The following is a 19260-nucleotide window of genomic DNA, read 5'->3' on the forward strand; positions in this document are numbered from 1 at the left end:
CAAGAAATTGCAGAAACAATGCAATGATCTAAAAGCAGCCCTACGAGCACTCCATACTTCCACGATGGAACAAAGGCAGAGCTCAGTAGACCACGCAAAATGCCGGAAGCAAATTGCAGAATTGCAATCTCTGCTGTCTGTTCAAAATGGATTTCAGAGTACATTCGGACCCCAATTAGATCAAGAAAACTGCCCTGATTGGCAGGAATTGAACGAGACTGCCCATAGATACGTGCATGGGACATGTACGCAGGAAAAACCCCAGAAAAGGAAAGCGCCCCAACCGAACAGGCAGAACACCCCCCCATGAACCCTGTAACCACACACCGCAGGAGAAGCAGACTTCCTTTACACAACCCCGTTAACCGTGACCCAATTACGGGACGCGTGTGGAAAAATTACACCGTTCCTTCCCACATCAGACCCCCACCAATTTTTCACGAAAGTCAAACAGCAGGCAACCATGTACGGCCTGGACGAAAAGGAGCAAGTGAAGCTCACAGTTTTAAGCCTCGACCCTTCAGTCGTGGCAGCCCTTCCCGACCCACAGAATGTAGGAGGAGGCACACTCCAAGAGATGCACACGGCGATCCTTGATGCGATCGGCTTTAACAGAGGAGACCCTGTAGAAGGCCTAAATAAGTGTAGGCAAAAGAAGACAGAGCACCCCACAGCGTTTGCTGGACGTTTGTGGATTCACTTTACCGCAGATTTTGGAGAGATAGCCCTTGCCCATTTGTCCCCAGATAATATGGCCAAATGGACCCGAATTCTAGTCTCCCACGCCACAGAAGCAGGACAAAAAGCTTGCGCAAATTATGACACCTCAGGGACTTCCGGTGGCTTGGCCGAGCAGGGCGGCCGCAGCAACAAGAGCTCCCGCCGGTGACCGCGATTCGCGGCGATTTCGGGGAAATCCCCGCGTCTTCGCGCACCCCCCCGACTATCGTCGGCCTTTGGGGCCGCCACGAGCAGCCATCGGGGCCAGTTTAAAAACCGGCGAAGAACCCCGCGCGGGTGTCGGGCGGCGGGGGCTGAGGCGCTGGGCCCAGCGCGGCAGGTCAGAGCAGCGGGGGCGGAGCTACGAGGAGGCCGAGGCGGCAGGCCCGAGGCCAGGGCACCATGTAGGGAGGGTGCTCCACATCGGATGGCTCCCACCTAGGAGGGAGAAAGAAGGTTGAAGCCTGGTCCCAGGGGAGCTCTGGGTGAATGCAGAGGAGAAAGAAAGAAGGTTTAAGGAAGTTTGGTAAAAGTTTTTTTTCTCTCCCCTTTTTTTCCCCCAAAAGTCAGATTGATGAAGGGCAGGAGGGTGAAGGGGGAGAGAGGAGAAAAGAAAGAAGATAAAAAACAATAAGCCGCTAAAGGATGCGAAGAGCAGCGTCGAAGAAAGGAGGAAACGCGGGTTCGCCGCTGAAGGAGAAGACGAGTAAAAGTGTTGACAGGATGGCGGACGCCGAGCTGCAAGGCGGGGCCGCACTACGTACGGTGGAGAAGATGACCGAGGTGATGGCGGTGGAGCTGGAAAAACAGTTTGCGAGGCACATGGAGGCCTTGAGGAAGGAGACGGCGATCGTGTTGAGGTCATGGGTGGAGGAGGCAATCGGCCCGATGAGGGTGGCGGTGGCAAAGGCATCGGCCAAGGTGAGCGAGCAGGGCGAGAAGATGAAGGAGGTGGAGGAGGCCGTGACACGACACAGCGACCAGGTCACCTCGATGGGGGACGAGCTGCGGAGGGTGGTGGAGGGTAACAGAGGACTCCGAGCAAAGCTGGAAGACTTGGAAAACCGCTCAAGGCGGCACAATTTGAGAATTGTGGGCTTGCCTGAAGGGACAGAGGGCTCAAGGCCAACGCAATACTTCGCTAAGAAGTTGGCGGAGCTGATAGGGGAGGGTGAGAGCCCCACCCTGTACGAGCTAGACCGAGCTCATCGGTCATTAAGGCCGAAGCCCAAAGTGAACGAGCCGCCAAGGGTAGTAATTATCTGCTTCCATACGTTTTGCATGAAGGAGAAGGTATTAAGCTGGGCGAAGCAGGAGCGCGAGGTGCTGTGGGATGGTTCTGCGGTTCGGATCTACCAGGACTGGACGGTGGAGTTGGCAAAAAGACGAGCGGCGTTTGGGCGAGTGAAGGCGGCTTTGTACAAGGGGGTGCGGTTTGGTGTGGTGTACCCGGCGAAGTTGCGAGTAACATATAACGCCAAAGACTTTTATTTTGAGACAGCGGAGGCGGCTGAGCCGTTGGTGACAGACGTGAGGAGCGGACAGACGTGAGGAGCGGAACTGGAAGAGAGACTGTGGACTGTGTTTGAGCAGCTGGAAAATGTATAAATGTTACAACTTTCTTTTTACTGATTTGTATTGCAATTTACTTCTCTTTGCATTGTTACAGAGTTCAAGTTAATGGCGTTCTGTGTTGCGACGGTTAAATGTTATGTTAGTGAATTGTAGGGGTTGGATTGTTGGGTGTGTCTTTCTCTGGGACTGGGTGGAAGGGGGCGAGAATTCTTGGCGGGGGGAGCCACCCGCGCTAACTAAAGTCAGCTAGTGAACGGAGGTGAGGTGAGAGGAGGGCTGCGGACATTGGAGCCTGGATAGCAGGCTTCAATGGGCCTACGAGGCGAGCGAGGGGGGGGGAAGGGATGGATGTTGGGGGTTGTTTTTGTAGGGGGGGTTCTTGGGAGGGGAGGAAGGGGTTTGATGTTAACAATGGACAGGGGCGGGTCAGGCTTATGGGACAGGGCCCGGTGGTATGGTGATGGTGGATAAGAAAGTTGTGGGGAGGGAGTGAGAGACCCCCAGTAAGGATAATCACGTGGAACGTGAGAGGGTTAGGAGGTCCGGTCAAGAGTGCTTGCGCATCTTAAAAGTTTGAAAGCCGATGTAGCAATGCTGCAGGAGACTCACTTGAGGGTGAAGGACCAGGTGAGACTTAAAAAGGGCTGGGTTAGCCAAGTGTTTCACTCCGGATTTGATGGAAGGGCTCGAGAGGTAACGGTGTTGGTCAGCAAAAGGGTACGCTTCCAGATGGAGAAGGTGGTGGCAGATCAGGGGGGTAGATATGTGATTGTGGCAGGGGCGCTGGAGGGGAGGTTAGTGGCGCTGTTAAGTGTATACGGTCCCAATTGGGGCGATGTGGGATTCGCGAGGAAGGTGTTTGGGGCTATTCCCGACTTGGACACACATGAGCTGATTGTGGGTGGGGGGGGGGGGGGGGGGGGACTGGAACTTGGTGCAGGAGCCAAGGTTGGACAGATCACGGCCGCGCTCGCTGGTCCCATCAGGGGGGCGAAGGCACTGGCAGGGCTAATGGTGGAAATGGGAGGGGTGGACCCTTGGAGGTTCCTGCACCCAAGGGAACGGGAGTACTCGTTTTTCTCAGCGGTCCAGAAGGTAGACTCGCGGATCGACTTTTTTGTGGTGGGGAAGGCTTTGCTGGCTGGAGTCAAGGGGTCGGAATACTCTGCAATTGCAGTGTCAGATCACGCTCCACATTGGGTGGATATGGTGCTGGAGAAGGGGGCAGTGCAGAGACCGGGGTGGAAACTGGATGTGGGGCTTTTGGGGAACCAAGTGTTCTGTGAGAAAATTGAAAAGGTAATTAAGGAATATGTAGGTTTCAATTGTACGGGTGAGGTGTCGAATGCAGTTGTCTGGGAGGCTCCAAAGGCGGTGGTGACGGATGAGGTAATTTTGTTTAAGGCCAGGGTGGACAAAGAGGAGAGGTTGGAGCGGCAGAGGGTAATAGATGAGATGTTGGAGGTAGATAGGAGGTATGCAGAAGATGGGGACCCAGCAAAGCTGGAAAAGAGGAAGGAGCTACAGGCGAGCTTCGACCGACTGTCCACCAGGAAGGCGGTGCGCCAACTGAGACGAGCAAGGGGTGCAGTTTATGAACATGGAGATAAATATGTTAGCAGGTCAGCTCCGGAGGGAGGCAGCGGCAAGGGAAATTCTTCAGGTGAGGGATAGGGCAGGGAAATTGGTGGTGGATCCAGTGCTGATTAACAAGGTTTTTGAGGAGTTTTATGAGAGGTTGTACAAGTCAGAGCCACCCGGGGGAGACCGAGAGATGCAGGAATTTCTAGATGGGTTGGAGTACCCGAGGCGAGGGGAGGGGGGCAGGGCTACATTAGAAGGAGCGATAGTGGAGCAGGAGATAAAGGATGCGATTGGGAGGATGCAGTCGGGGAAGGTGGCAGGGCCGGGTGGGTTTCCGGTGGAATATTATAAAAAATTCAAGGATAGGTTGGCACCCCTGATGGTGGGGATGTTTGAAGAGGCGATAGGGAAGGGGGTGTTGCCGCAAACCTTGGGGCAGGCATCGATTTCCCTGTTGCTAAAAAAGATAAGGATCCGACGGAGTGTGGGTCGTATCGGCCCATATCACTTCTGAATGTGGACGCAAAAGTGTTGGCGAAGGTACTGGCGGGTAGGCTGGAGGAGTGCCTCCCGAAGGTGATAGGGGAGGATCAGACGGGATTCGTGAAAGGGAGGCAGCTGTTTTCGAACATTAGGAGGGTTTTGAACGTTGTTATGGCGCCGGCGGAAGGGAAGGAAACAGAGGTAGTTGTGGCATTGGACGCCGAGAAGGCGTTTGATCGGGTAGAATGGGGGGACCTGATGGCAGTGCTGGAGCGGTTTGGGATTGGACCAAGGTTTGTGAATTGGGTAAAGCTATTATATAAGGAGCTGAAGGTGAGTGTCCGCACAAACAATATCAGTTCGAGATACTTTTCTCCTCACCGTGGGACGAGACAGGGATGTCCTATGTCCCCCCTGCTGTTTGCACTTGCGATTGAGCCATTGGCCATCTCATTGAGAAGTTCGGGAGCATGGAAAGGAATAGTCCGGGGGGGGGATAGAACATAGGGTGTCCTTATATGCCGACGACTTGCTTCTGTATGTGTCGGAGCCGAGTGCGTATTTAGGAGGAATATTGGAGCTACTGCGGGTATTTGGGTCGTTCTCGGGGTACAAGCTGAACCTGGACAAGAGTGAGTACTTTGTGGTGTCTCGGCCGGGGGTGGGGGCAGGGGTGGGAGGGCTGCCATTCAGAAGGGCAGGGACTCACTTTAGGTATCTGGGGGTGCAGGTTGCCCGGGTGTGGGGGAGGCTTTGCAGGTACAACATCACTAGTTTGGTGGGGAGAGTGAAAGCTGATCTGGCAAGGTGGGATGGCCTTCCTCTGTCACTGGCAGGTCGGGTACAGGCGGTTAAAATGAATGTGTTGCCGCGATTCCTGTTTATTTTTCAATGCCTGCCGATTTTCCTGCCAAAGTCTTTTTTCAGGGAGATTGACGGGAGGATTACCTCATTCATATGGGGAGGGAAGGTGGCCAGAGTGAGAAAGGTGCTGCTACAGAGGGGAAGACAGGCAGGGGGTTTGGGTCTCCCGAACCTGTCGTACTACTACTGGGCGGCGAATGTGTTCTGGGGATGCCCAGCGCTGGAGGAAGTTTGGAAGGGCGTAGCGAGGACGGTGTCGAGGGTGGTAGGATCCAGGGTCAAACCGGGCTGGGGGCTCGCAATATTTGGGGTGGCAGAGGAGCCGGGAGTGCAGGAGGCGAAAGAGGCCGGAATTCTGGCCTTTGCGTCCCTGGTAGCTCGGCGAAGGATTCTCCTTCAGTGGAAAGATACGAGGCCCCCAAGCGTGGAATCCTGGATCAGCGATATGGCAGGGTTCATCAAATTGGAGAGGGTGAAATTCGATTTGAGAGGGTCGGTACAAGGGTTCTTTAGGCGGTGGCAACCGTTCTTGGATTTCCTGGCAGAACGGTAGACATTGGTCAAAGGCAGCAGCAGCTCGGGGGGTGGGGGGGTTTACTTTATTTTTGTTTTTGTTATTTACACTGGAAGGGTCTGAGGGGGTGTATATACCAGTTGTGTGGGTGCTAATGTTAATTTATTATTTACGTACAGGGGCGGGGGGGGTAGCTTTTCTAGATTGTGTTTTGGAGTTAACCCTGTTGGTTTCTTTTTTCATTTTGTTATTGATATTTTATGAAAACCTTTAATAAAAATAATTTTTTAAAAAAAGAACCCAACCATCACTGAAGCAGTGTGGCGCTCCCTCAGCACTGACCCTCCGACACTGCGGTGCTCCCTCAGCACTGACCCTCCGACAGTGCGGCGCTCCCTCAGCACTGACCCTCCGACAGTGCGGCGCTCCCTCAGCACTGACCCTCCGACAGTGCGTTGCTCCCTCAGCACTGACCCTCCGACAGTGCGGTGCTACCTCAGCACTGACCCTCCGACAGTGCGGCGCTCCCTCAGCACTGACCCTCCGACAGTGCGGCGCTCCATCAGAACTGACCCACCGACAGTGTGGCGCTCCCTCAGCACTGACCCTCCGACAGTGCGGCGCTCCATCAGAACTGACCCTCCGACAGTGTGGCGCTCCCTCAGCACTGACCCTCCGACAGTGCAACGCTCCCTCAGCACTGACCCTCCGACAGTGCAACGCTCCCTCAGCACTGACCCTCCGACAGTGCAACGCTCCCTTAGCCCTGACCCTCCGACAGTGCGGTGCTCCCTCAGCACTGACCCTCCGACAGTGTGGCGCTCCCTCAGCACTGACCCTCCGACAGTGCAACGCTCCCTCAGCACTGACCCTCCGACAGTGCGGCGCTCCCTCAGCACTGACCCTCCGACAGTGCGGCGCTCCCTCAGCACTGACCCTCTGACAGTGCGGCACTCCCTCAGCACTGACCCTCCGACAGTGCGGCGCTCCCTCAGCACGGACCCTCCGACAGTGCGGCGCTCCCTCAGCACTGACCCTCCGATAGTGCGGCGCTCCCTCAGCACTGACCCTCTGACAGTGCGGCGCTCCCTCAGCACTGACCCTCCGACAGTGCGGCGCTCCCTCAGCACTGACCCTCCGACAGTGCGGCGCTCCCTCAGCACTGACCCTCCGACAGTGCGGCGCTCCCTCAGCACTGACCCTCCGACAGTGTGGCACTCCCTCAGCACTGACCCTCCATCAGTACAGCGCTCCCTCAGCACTGACCCTCCGACAGTGCGGCGCTCCCTCAGCACTGACCCTCCGACAGTGCGGCGCTCCCTCAGCACTGACCCTCCGTCAGTGCGGCGCTCCCTCAGCACTGACCCTCCGACAGTGCGGCGCTCCCTCAGCACTGACCCTCCGACAGTGCGGCGCTCCCTCAGCACTGACCCTCTGTCAGTGCGGCGCTCCCTCAGAACTGACCCTCCAACAGTGCGCTCCCTCAGCACTGACCCTCCAACAGTGCGGCGCTCCATCAGAACTGACCCACCGACAGTGCGGCACTCCCTCAGCACTGACCCTCCGACAGTGCGGCTCTGCCTCAGCACTGACCCTCCGACAGTGCGGCGCTCCCTCAGCACTGACCCTCCGACAGTGCGGCGCTCCCTCAGCACTGACCCTCCGACAGTGCGCCGCTCCCTCAGCACTGACACTCCCACAGTGCGGCTCTGCCTCAGCACTGACCCTCCGACAGTGCGGCGCTCCCTCAGCACTGACCCTCCGACAGTGCGCCGCTCCCTCAGCACTGACACTCCCACAGTGCGGCTCTGCCTCAGCACTGACCCTCCGACAGTGCGCCGCTCCCTCAGCACTGACACTCCCACAGTGCGGCGCTCCCTCAGCACTGACACTCCCACAGTGCGGCGCTCCCTCAGCACTGACCCTCTGACAGTGCGGCGCTCCCTCAGCACTGACCCCCCCAACAGTGCGGGGCTCCCTCAGCACTGACCCTCCGACAGTGCGGCGCTCCCTCAGCACTGACCCTCCGACAGTGCGGCGCTCCCTCAGCACTGACCCTCCGACAGTGCGGCGCTCCCTCAGCACTGACCCTCCGACAGTGCGGCGCTCCCTCAGCACTGACCCTCCGACAGTGCGGTGCTCCCTCAGCACTGACCCTCTGACAGTGCGACGCTCACTCAGCACTGACCAGCCGACATTGCGGCGCTCCCTCAGCACTGACCCTCCGACAGTGCGGCACTCCCTCAGCACTGACCCTCCGACAGTGCGGCGCTCCCTCAGCACTGACCCTCCGACAGTGCGGCACTCCCTCAGCACTGACCCTCCGACAGTGCGGCGCTCCCTCAGCACTGACCCCCCGACAGTGCGGCGCTCCCTCAGCACTGACCCCCCGACAGTGCGGCGCTCCCTCAGCACTGACCCTCCGACAGTTCGGCACTCCCTCAGCACTGACCCTCCGACAGTGCGGCGCTCCCTCAGCACTGACCCCCCGACAGTGCGGCGCTCCCTCAGCACTGACCCTCCGACAGTTCGGCGCTCCCTCAGCACTGACCCTCCGACAGTGCGGTGCTCCCTCAGCACTGACCCTCCGACAGTGCGGCGCTCCCTCAGCACTGACCCTCCGACAGTGCGGCGCTCCCTCAGCACTGACCCTCCGACAGTGCGGCGCTCCCCCAGCATTTGAAATATAGCACACACGTTTACGGGATCAAGCGCTGGAAAATGGGAATTCCATTGATCGGTGCTGGATGGGCCAGCACAGGCCTGAAGGGCCGAAGGGCCTCTTTCCGCGCGGTTCAACCGTCAAAAATAAACAGATGACTCCGGTTCGCGGTAGCGGTGCACAAACTGGCCTTTCCCACTGAGCAAGAATGACCACGGGTCATCGGGTGTGAGGACTTTGGGATGTCTGGAAGTAGGCAAGTGGCGGATCTTCTGCTTCATTCTACCGACGCCAGGCCAGAGGCTGGGATTATGCCAATCCGAGTGCCCATCACCCCGCCACCTCCCCCCCAGCCAGACCCCCGCTCAGGGTGACCGGGACCCGTGGGCGCCCCGCGCTGAGGACCCGACGATCACTGCTCGATCGGATGTGACCGGGATTGAAGGCGGCCGAGATTACCTCCCTCTCCCTGTCCGCAGGAAGCTGGTGTCCACATCCGGATTTTTACCCAGTTTTCGCTTCTGGCGGGAATGTCTTGAAACGGAAAGAGGAAAACATTTTTCAAAATAAAAATTTTACGGAACAACAGAAGGAGCCCAGACCCCCCGGAGCCCGCCCAGACCCCCGGACCCCGCCCAGACCCCCGGAGCCCGGCCAGACCGCCAGAGCCCGCCCAGACCCCTGGAGCCCGCCCAGACCCCGCCCCCCCGCCCAGACCCCCGGAGCCCGCCCCGACCCCGCCCAGACCCCCGGACCCCGCCAGACCCCCGGAGCCCGACCAGACCCCCGGACCCCGCCCAGACCCCGCCCAGACCCCCGGAGCCCGCCCCAGACCCCCGGAGCCCGCCCAGACCCCGCCCAGACCCCCGGACCCCGCCCAGACCCTCGGAGCCCGCCCAGACCCCGCCCAGACCCCCGGAGCCCGCCCAGACCCCGGAGCCCGCCCAGACCCCGGAGCCCGCCCAGACCCCGCCCAGACCCCCGGACCCCCGCCCAGACCCCGGAGCCGCCCAGACCCCCGGAGCCCGCCCAGACCCCCGGAGCCTGCCCAGACCCCCAGACCCGCCCAGACCCCCGGAGCCCGCCCTAGACCCCCGGAGCCCGCCCAGACCCCCGGAGCCCGCCCAGACCCTCGAGCCCGCCCAGACCCCCGGAGCCCGCCCAGACCCCCGGAGCCCGCCCAGACCCCGCCCAGACCCCCGGAGCCTGCCCAGACCCCGGAGCCCGGCCAGACCCCCGGAGCCCGCCAGACCCCCGGAGCCCGCCCAGACCCCGCCCAGACCCCGGAGCCTGCCCAGACCCCCCGGAGCCCGCCAGGACCCCGCCCAGACCCCCGGAGCCCGCCCAGAACCCCCGGAGCCCGGCCAGACCCCGGAGCCCGGCCAGACCCCCGGAGCCCGCCCAGACCCCCGGAGCCCGCCCAGACCCCCAGACCCCGCCCAGACCCCAGACCCCGCCCAGACCCCCGGAGCCTGCCCAGACCCCCGGAGCCGCCCAGACCCCGCCCAGACCCCCGGAGCCCGCCCAGACACCCGGAGCCCGCCCAGACCCCGCCCAGACCCCCGGAGCCCGCCCAGACCCCCCGGAGCCCGCCCAGACCCCGGAGCCCGCCCAGACCCCCGGAGCCCGCCCAGACCCCCGGAGCCCGCCCAGACCCCGCCCAGACCCCCGGAGCCCGGCCAGACCCCCGGAGCCCGCCCAGACCCCCGGAGCCCGCCCAGACCCCCAGACCCCGCCCAGACCCCCGGAGCCCGCCCAGACCCCCGGAGCCTGCCCAGACCCCGGAGCCCGCCCAGACCCCGCCCAGACCCCCGGAGCCCGCCCAGACACCCGGAGCCCGCCCAGACCCCGCCCAGACCCCCGGAGCCCGCCCAGACCCCCGGAGCCCGCCCAGACCCCCGGAGCCCGCCCAGACCCCCGGAGCCCGCCCAGACCCCCCGGAGCCCGCCCAGACCCCGCCCAGACCCCCGGAGCCCGCCCAGACCCCCGGAGCCCGCCCAGACCCCCGGAGCCCGCCCAGACCCCGCCCAGACCCCCGGAGCCCGCCCAGACCCCGCCCCAGACCCCCCGGACCCCGCCCAGACCCCGCCCAGGACCCCCGGAGCCCGCCCAGACCCCCGGAGCCCGCCCAGACCCCGCCCAGACCCCCCGGAGCCCGCCCAGACCCCGCCCAGACACCCGGAGCCCGCCCCAGACCCCCGGAGCCCGGCCAGACCCCCGGAACCTGCACAGACCCCCGGAGTGTGTGGGGACTCGCTCCCACGGGGAGTGGGGAGAATGTGGGACTCGCTCCCACGGGGCGTGGGGAGAATGTGGGACTCGCTCCCACGGGGAGTGGGAGAATGTGGGTCTCGCTCTCACAGGGAGTGGGGAGATTGTGAGACTCGCTCCCACGGGGAGTGGGGAGAATGTGGGACTCGCTCCCCAGGGGAGTGGGGGGAATGTGGGACTCGCTCCCACGGGGAGTGGGGAGAATGTGGACTCGCTCCCACGGGGAGTGGGGAGAATGTGGGACTCGCTCTCACGGGGAGTGGGGAGAATGTGGGACTCGCTCCCACGGGGAGTGGGGAGAATGTGGGACTCGCTCCCCCGGGGAGTGGGGAGAATGTGGGACTCGCTCCCACGGGGAGTAGGGCGAATGTGGACTCACTCCCACGGGGAGCGGGGAGAATGTGGGACTCGCTCCCACGGGGAGTGGGGAGAATGTGGGACTCGCTCCCACGGGCGTGGGAGAATGTGGGACTCGCTCCCACGGGGAGTGGGAGAATGTGGGACTCGCTCCCACGGGGAGAGGGGAGAATGTGGGACTCGCTCCCACGGGGAGTGGGGAGAATGTGGGACTCGCTCCCACGGGGAGTGGGGAGAATGTGGAACTCGCTCCCCAGGGGAGTGGGGGGAATGTGGGACTCGCTCCCACGGGGAGTGGGGAGAATGTGGGACTCGCTCCCACAGGAGTGGGGAGAATGTGGGACTCGCTCTCACGGGAGTGGGGAGAATGTGGGACTCGCTCCCACGGGGAGTGGGGAGAATGTGGGACTCGCTCCCCCGGGGAGTGGGAGAATGTGGGACTCGCTCCCACGGGGAGTAGGGCGAATGTGGGACTCACTCCCACGGGGAGCGGGGAGAATGTGGGACTCGCTCCCACGGGGAGTGGGGAGAATGTGGGACTCGCTCCCACGGGGAGTGGGGAGAATGTGGAACTCGCTCCCCAGGGGAGTGGGGGGAATGTGGGACTCGCTCCCACGGGGAGTGGGGAAGAATGTGGGACTCGCTCCCACAGGGAGTGGGGAGAATGTGGGACTCGCTCTCACGGGGAGTGGGGAGAATGTGGGACTCGCTCCCACGGGAGTGGGGAGAATGGTGGGACTCGCTCCCCCGGGGAGTGGGGAGAATGTGGGACTCGCTCCCACGGGGAGTAGGGCGAATGTGGGACTCACTCCCACGGGGAGCGGGGAGAATGTGGGACTCGCTCCCACGGGGAGTGGGGAGAATGTGGGACTCGCTCCCACGGGGCGTGGGGAGAATGTGGGACTCGCTCCCACGGGGAGTGGGGAGAATGTGGGACTCGCTCCCACGGGGAGTGAGGGTGAATGTGGGACTCGCTCCCACGGGAGTGGGGAGGAGTGTGGGACTCGCTCCACGGGGAGTGGGGAGAATGCGAGACTCACTCCCACGGGGCGTGGGGAGAATGCGGGACTCGCTCCCACGGGGAGTGGGGAGAATGCGGGACTCACTCCCACGGGGAGTGGGGAGAATGTGGGACTCGCTCCACGGGAGTGGGGAGAGTGTGGGACTCGCTCCCACGGGAGTGGGGGAGAATGTGGGACTCGCTCCCTCGGGGAGTGGGGAGAATTGGGACTCGCTCCCTCGGGAGTGGGGGAGAATGTGGGACTCGCTCCCACGGGGAGTGGGGAAAATGTGGGAATCGCTCCCACGGGGAGTGGGGAGAATGTGGGACTCGCTCCCACGGGGAGTGGGGAGAATGTGGGATTCGCTCCCACGGGGAGTGGGGAGAATGTGGGACTCGCTCCCACGGGGAGTGGGGAGAATGTGGGACTCGCTCCCACGGGGAGTGGGGAGAGTGTGGGACTCGCTCCCATGGGGAGTGGGGGGAGTGTGGAACTCGCTCCCACGGGGAGTGGGGAGAATGTGGAACTCGCTCCCACGGGGAGTGGGGAGAATGTGGGACTCGCTCCCACGGGGAGTGGGGAGAATGTGGGACTCGCTCCCACGGGGAGTGGGGAGAATGTGGGACTCGCTCCCTCGGGGAGTGGGGAGAATGTGGGACTCGCTCCCACGGGGAGAGGGGAGAATGTGGGACTCACTCCCACGGGGAGTGGGGAGAATGTGGGACTCGCTCCCACGGGGAGTGGGGAGAGTGTGGGACTCGCTCCCACGGGGAGTGGGGAGGATGTGGGATTCGCTCCCACGGGGAGTGGGGAGAATGTGGGACTCGCTCCCACGGGGAGTGGGGAGAATGTGGAACTCGCTCCCACGGGGAGTGGGGAGAATGTGGGACTCGCTCCCACGGGGAGTGGGGAGAATGTGGGACTCTCTCCCACGGGGAGTGGGGAGAATGTGGGACTCGCTCCCACGGGGAGCGGGAGAATGTGGGACTCGCTCCCACGGGGAGCGGGGAGAATGTGGGACTCGCTCCCACGGGGAGTGGGGGAGAATGTGGGACTCGCTCCCACGGGGAGTGGGGAGAATGTGGTACTCGCTCCCACGGGGAGTGGGGAGAATGTGGGACTCGCTCCCACGGGGAGCGGGGAGAATGTGGACTCGCTCCCACGGGGAGCGGGGAGAATGTGGGACTCGCTCCCACGGGGAGCGGGGAGAATGTGGGACTCGCTCCCACGGGGAGTGGGGAGAATGTGGGACTCGCTCCCTCGGTAGTGTGGAGAATGTGGGACTCGCTCCCTCGGGGAGTGGGGAGAGTGTGGGACTCGCTCCCTTGGGGAGTGGGGGGGGGGGGGGGGAGTGTGGAACTCGCTCCCACGGGGAATGGGGAGTGTGGAACTCGCTCCCACGGGGAGTGGGGAGAATGTGGGACTCGCTCCCGTGGGGAGCAATGTGAACTCGCTCCCACGGGGCGTGGGGAGAATGTGGGACACGCTCCCACGGGGAGTGGGGAGAATGTGGAACTCGCTCCCACGGGGCGTGGGGAGAATGTGGGACTCGCTCCCGCGGGTAGTGGGGCGAATGTGGGACTCGCTCCCACGGGGAGTGGGGAGAATGTGGGACTCGCTCCCACGGGGAGTGGGGAGAATGTGGAACTCGCTCCCACGGGGAGTGGGGAGAATGTGGGACTCCCTCCCACGGGGAGTGGGGATAATGTGGGACTCGCTCCCACGGGGAGTGGGGGGCGTGTGGAACTCGCTCCCACGGGGAGTGGGGAGAATGTGGGACTTGCTCCCACGGGGAGTGGGGAGAATGTGGGACTCGCTCCCACGGGGAGTGGGGAGAGTGTGGGACTCGCTCCCACGGGGCGTGGGGAGAATGTGGGACTCACTCCCACGGGGAGTGGGGAGAATGTGGGACTCGCTCCCACGGGGAGTGGTTGAGGTGGATCATGCTGAAGGAGCGGGGGGTGAAGCTGTATAAACACACGAGCAGAGGGGCCGATTGGCCTGGTTCGGGGGGGACTGAAATCAAAGGTAGAAGTGGTTTGAAATGTGCGGTTGGAAGGGAAGAGGAGATTGAGGAACAGAGAGTCTGCGCCGTCGGTTTCCACGCCGCTCCAGCCTGACTTCCTGGCGCGCACTGGGGGGGGCGGCGCCAACCCGCGCGTGTGCTGTGGCCTTACTGAACGCTACGGCCCCGACATGGCGCCGGGGTTCTGGCCCCGATCGCGGGCCAGTCCCCATCGGAGGCCTCCCCCCCGGGGATGGAGCCCGCCCCTCCCTCCCCCACAGGCCGCCCCCTCCGACCCTTCGCTCAGATTTCCCGCCGGCAGCGACCGGCGGCACTCTGCCTTTGCCACGCGGCCGCTCGGCCCCTCCGGGCCGGAGAAGCGGCGGCCCCGCCGTGTGCAGCGGCCCGCGACCGGCGCCGCGCCAAACGTGCCGGCGCTTACCGCCGCCGATTCTCCGCACCCCGGGGCGCGGTTGCGGCGGTTCCCCGGCCCGGCGCAGGGCTGGGAGGATCGCGCCCCTCGTTTGAGAATCCACAGGTGTGTTACTGAGGTGAAAGATGTACAAGGGATGTCTGGAAGTCTCCGCATCACGAACCAGCTGTCTAGCCGACTGAGCTAAACCAGCTCCTACACCTTGCAAAAATCAAACCACTCCAGAGATAGGCAGCACAGTGGTTAGCACCACTGCCCTCGCAGTGCCAGGGACCCGGGTTCAATTCCCCGTGGAGCGCTCGGGGGGGAAACCCACGCAGACACGGGGAGAACGTGCAACCTCCACACAGTCACCCAAGGCCGGAATCGAACCCGTATCCTGGCGCTGTGAGGCAGACCACTGTGCCGGGGGCGGCCATGTTGCACTGACAGAAGGATCCGGATAAGGGACACAGGGGAGCAGATAGGGACAAGATATTTCACCGTCTTTCGTACCTAATGCCAGCTCTTCGTCATCACTTTTAAATTCCTCTCCTGGGTCCTCCTCTTCCTCCTCTTCGTCCTCCTCCTCGTCATCCAGGGTGAAGGATAAACTGGCAATCTTCCTCTTCTCCTCCTTCTTCCGCTCTCTCTCTTTCTGTTTCTCGAGCTTTCTGGAGGGCAAGAGGGGAGGACAATGTGAAACGCTCCCTCCTTTGTGGTGTGAGGATGGAGTCGAGACGGAGATGTGAGCGAGGGGGACAGGGAGAGAAAGGGGGGGGGGAACGAGGGGGGAGAGAGGGGGATGGGGAGAAAGAGAGAGAGGGATGGGGAGAGAGGGGGGGAACAGGGGGAGAGAGAGGGGGATGGGGAGTCTTTTCTGTCTTCTTGTTTTTTATCCTCTGGGGGGTTGTTGGGGGGTTTTGTGGGGGATAGGGGAGGGTCGTGGGTGAGTGCATTGGGCTCTGGGTGTCATTGTCCTTTGTTCTGTGGGGCCGGGTTTTTTTTGTTCTGATATTGTTGTTTGCACCAAGATAATGTTTGAGCCGGGGATGGGGGGGCATTGGATTTGAAGACGGGGGGGGGTGGGGGAGTGGCTGTCTCGATAAATAAGCGGGCAGGTTTGGAAGCGGAGAACACAGTGGCAGTCTCCGGGAGGAGGTTCATTATGGTGAGTGGGATAGAGGAGGGGATGCCCGTGGTGTTGGTGAATGTTTAAGCCCCGAAGGGCCTGTACTGTGCTGTAATGTTCTATGTTCTATGATCTGCAACAATGTAGAGTTGGAGCGTGCTGGGGACAATCCCGGACCTGGACCCGCACCGGTTCAACGACACGGGTGAGATTTTGCCCGCCACGTTGTGGGAGGCACTGAACGTAGTGGTGAGGGGGGAGTTTATTTTAATATGGTAGCATAGGGACAAGAGGGAGCGGGCGGAGATGGCGAAGTTGGTGGAGGAGATCCTGCAGGTAGATAGAAGGGATTCGGAGGCCCCGGGGGTGGGGTTGTTGAGGGAGCGACAGAAACTTCAGATGGAGTGATATCCACGGGTTAAGGCGGCAGGGCAGTTGAGTCGGGTGAAGGGGGCGGGTTATAAATACGGGGAAAAGGCGAGTAGGATGATGGCACATCAACTGTGGAAGGGAGATCGGAAAGGTGAAGATAGGACGGGGGAACGCGGTCATGGACCCGGTGGGGGTGACTTGGGGCAGCGGGGGTGAATGGGGCGGTGGGGGTGAAACGCCCCCTCCTTTGTGGTATGAGGTTATAGAAGGTTGTAGGAGTCGGAACCCCCTGGCCCGGGTGGAGGGAATGAAGCATTTTTTGGGTGGGTTGATGTTCCCAAGGGTGGAGGATATGATTTGATTTGATTTATTGTTACACGTACCCGAAGTGCAGTGAAAAGTAATTTTCTGCGGCCAAGGGAACGTACACAGCAGACAAAAAGAATAATCGACAGAGAACATTGACAAATGGGACATCGACAGTGATTGGTTACAGTGCGGAGCAAGGGGCCAAACAAAGCAAATACATGAGCAAGAGCAGCATAGGGCGTCGTGAATAGTGTTCTCACAGGGAACAGATCAGTTTGAGGGGGGGTCGTTGAGGAGTTTAGTAGCTGTGGGGGTGGTAAGCAGGAGGACCTCGTGGAGGGATTGGGAGCCCATATTGGACTGGTGGAGGTGTTGGAGGGTTTAGGGACGGGACGGGAGCCCGGTGGAATTCTATAAAACGTTTTTGAGGGACTTGGCGCTCCTGCTGGTGAGGGCGGTTGCAATGAGGCGAAGGAGCAGGGAGTGATCGCAGGCCTCGGGCTCCTTAATTTCAAATCGGGATAAGGATTCGGAACAGTGTGGATCTTCCCGGCCAATTTCATTTTTAAATGTGGACGCTAAGTTGCTGGCCAAGATCTTGGATTGAGGGCTGTGTGCCGGGGGTGATAGGGGAGGACCAGACGAGGTCTGTAAAGGGGAGGCATCTGTTGGCCAACATCAGGCGGTTGTTAAATGTTAGAATGATGCCCCCGGAGGGACGAAGTCTGGAGGTGGTGGTCGCCATGGATCTGGAGAAGGCCTTCGACTGGCTGGAGTGGGATTATTTGTGGGGGGTGCTGGGGCGGTTTGGGTTTGGACAGGGGTTTGTGGACTGGGACCGGTTATTGTACCAGGCACCGGTGGCGAGAGTGCGGACAAACTGGGTGAGTTTGGAATATTTCCGGCTGCACCAGGGGACGAGGCAGGGAAGTCCACTCTCTCCCATTGCTCTTTGCCTTGGCACAGAGCCACTGGCAATGGCACTGAGAGCATCAAGGGGACTGGCAGGGATAGTACCGGGGGTGTGGAGCATAGGGTCTCGCTGTTCGTGGACAATCTGCTGTTGTACATATCACATCCTTTGGAAGTTATTGAGGGCATTATGAGCAATATTGGAGGAATCTGATCGATTCTCGGGGTACAAGTTGAATATGGGGAAGAGCGAGGGGGCTGGAGAAGAGGCTAGGGTGGTGGGGGGGGGGGGGAACCATCAGCACGTGGGCATTCAGGTGGCGCGGGGGTGGGCGCAGCTGCACAAGCTGAATTAGGCTGCTGGAACAGGTGAAGGCGGGTTTTAGGAGGTGGGATGTGCTCCCGTCTCGTTGGCGGGACGAGTGCAATCGGTGAGATGACGATTCTCCCGAGGTTTTTATTTGTGTTCCAGAATCTCCCGATCTTCATTGCAAAGGCGTTTTTAGGAGGGTGAATGCACTGATACCAGGGTTTGTTTGGGCAGGTAATGTCCCGTGGGTGAAGAAGGTGCTGCTGGAGCTGGGGTTGGATTGGATTTGTTCATTGTCACGTGTACCGAGGGACAGTGAAAAGTTTTTCTGCGAGCAGCTCAACAGATCATTAAGTACATGAGAAGAAAAGGGAATAAAAGAAAATACATAATAGGGCAACACAACATATACAATGTAACTACAAAAGCACTGGCATCGGATGAAGCATACAGGGTGTAGTGTTAATGAGGTCAGTCCATAAGAGGGTCATTTAGGAGTCTGGTGACAGTGGGGAAGAAGCTGTTTTTGAGTCTTTTCGTGCGTGTTCTCAGACTTCTGTATCTCCTGCCCGATGGAAGAAGTTGGAAGAGTGAGTAAGCCGGGTGGGAGGGGTCTTTGATTATACTGCCCGCTTTCCCCAGGCAGCGGGAGGTGTAGATGGAGTCAATGGATGGGAGGCAGGTTCGTGGATGGACTGGGGCGGGGGAGAGAGAGCAGGGCGGGGGAGAGAGAGCAGGGCGGGGGAGAGAGAGCAGGGCGGGGAGAGAGAGCGGGCGGGGGTGAGAGAGGCAGGGCGGGGGGAGAGAGAGCGGGCGGGGGTGAGAGAACAGGGCGGGGGAGAGAGCGATGCGGGGGAGAGAGAGCGGGACGGGGGAGAGAGAGCGGGGCGGGGAGAGAGAGCCGTGCGGGGAAGAGAGAGCGGGGCGGGGGAGAGAGAGGGGGAAGGGGAAGAGGGGGGGACGGGGGAGGGAGAGAGAGAGAACGATGGGGGAGAGAGGGGAATGGGAGAGAGAGCGGGGCGGGGGAGAGAGAGCGGGGCGGGGGAGAGAGAGCGGGGCGGGGGAGAGAGAGCGGGGCGGGGAGAGAGAGAGCGGGGCGGGGGAGAGAGAGCGGGGCGGGGGAGAGAGAGCGGGGCGGGGGAGAGAGAGCGGGGCGGGGGGAGAGAGAGCGGGGCGGGGGAGAGAGAGCGGGGCGGGGGAGAGAGAGCGGGGCGGGGGAGAGAGAGCGGGGCGGGGGAGAGAGAGCGGGGCGGGGGAGAGAGAGCGGGCGGGTGTGAGAGAGCGGGGCGGGGGGGAGAGCGGTCGGGGGAGAGAGCGGGTCGGGGGAGAGAGCGGGTCGGGGAGAGAGAGCGATGCGGGGAGAGAGAGCGGGGCGGGGGCGAGAGAGCGGGGCGGGGGAGTAGAGCGGGGCGGGGGAGAGAGCGGGGCGGGGGAGAGAGCGGGGCGGGGGAGAGAGCGGGGCGGGGGAGAGAGCGGGGCGGGGAGAGAGAGCGGGGCGGGGAGAGAGAGCGGGGCGGGGAGAGAGAGCGGGGCGGGGAGAGAGAGCGGGGCGGGGAGAGAGAGCGGGGCGGGGAGAGAGAGCGGGGCGGGGAGAGAGAGCGGGGCGGGGAGAGAGAGCGGGGCGGGGAGAGAGAGCGGGGCGGGGAGAGAGAGCGGGGCGGGGAGAGAGAGCGGGGCGGGGAGAGAGAGCGGGGCGGGGAGAGAGAGCGGGGCGGGGAGAGAGAGCGGGGCGGGGAGAGAGAGCGGGGCGGGGAGAGAGAGCGGGGCGGGGAGAGAG

Source organism: Scyliorhinus torazame, chromosome 22 (assembly GCF_047496885.1).
Source record: "Scyliorhinus torazame isolate Kashiwa2021f chromosome 22, sScyTor2.1, whole genome shotgun sequence".
NCBI classification, from domain to species: Eukaryota; Metazoa; Chordata; class Chondrichthyes; order Carcharhiniformes; family Scyliorhinidae; genus Scyliorhinus; species Scyliorhinus torazame.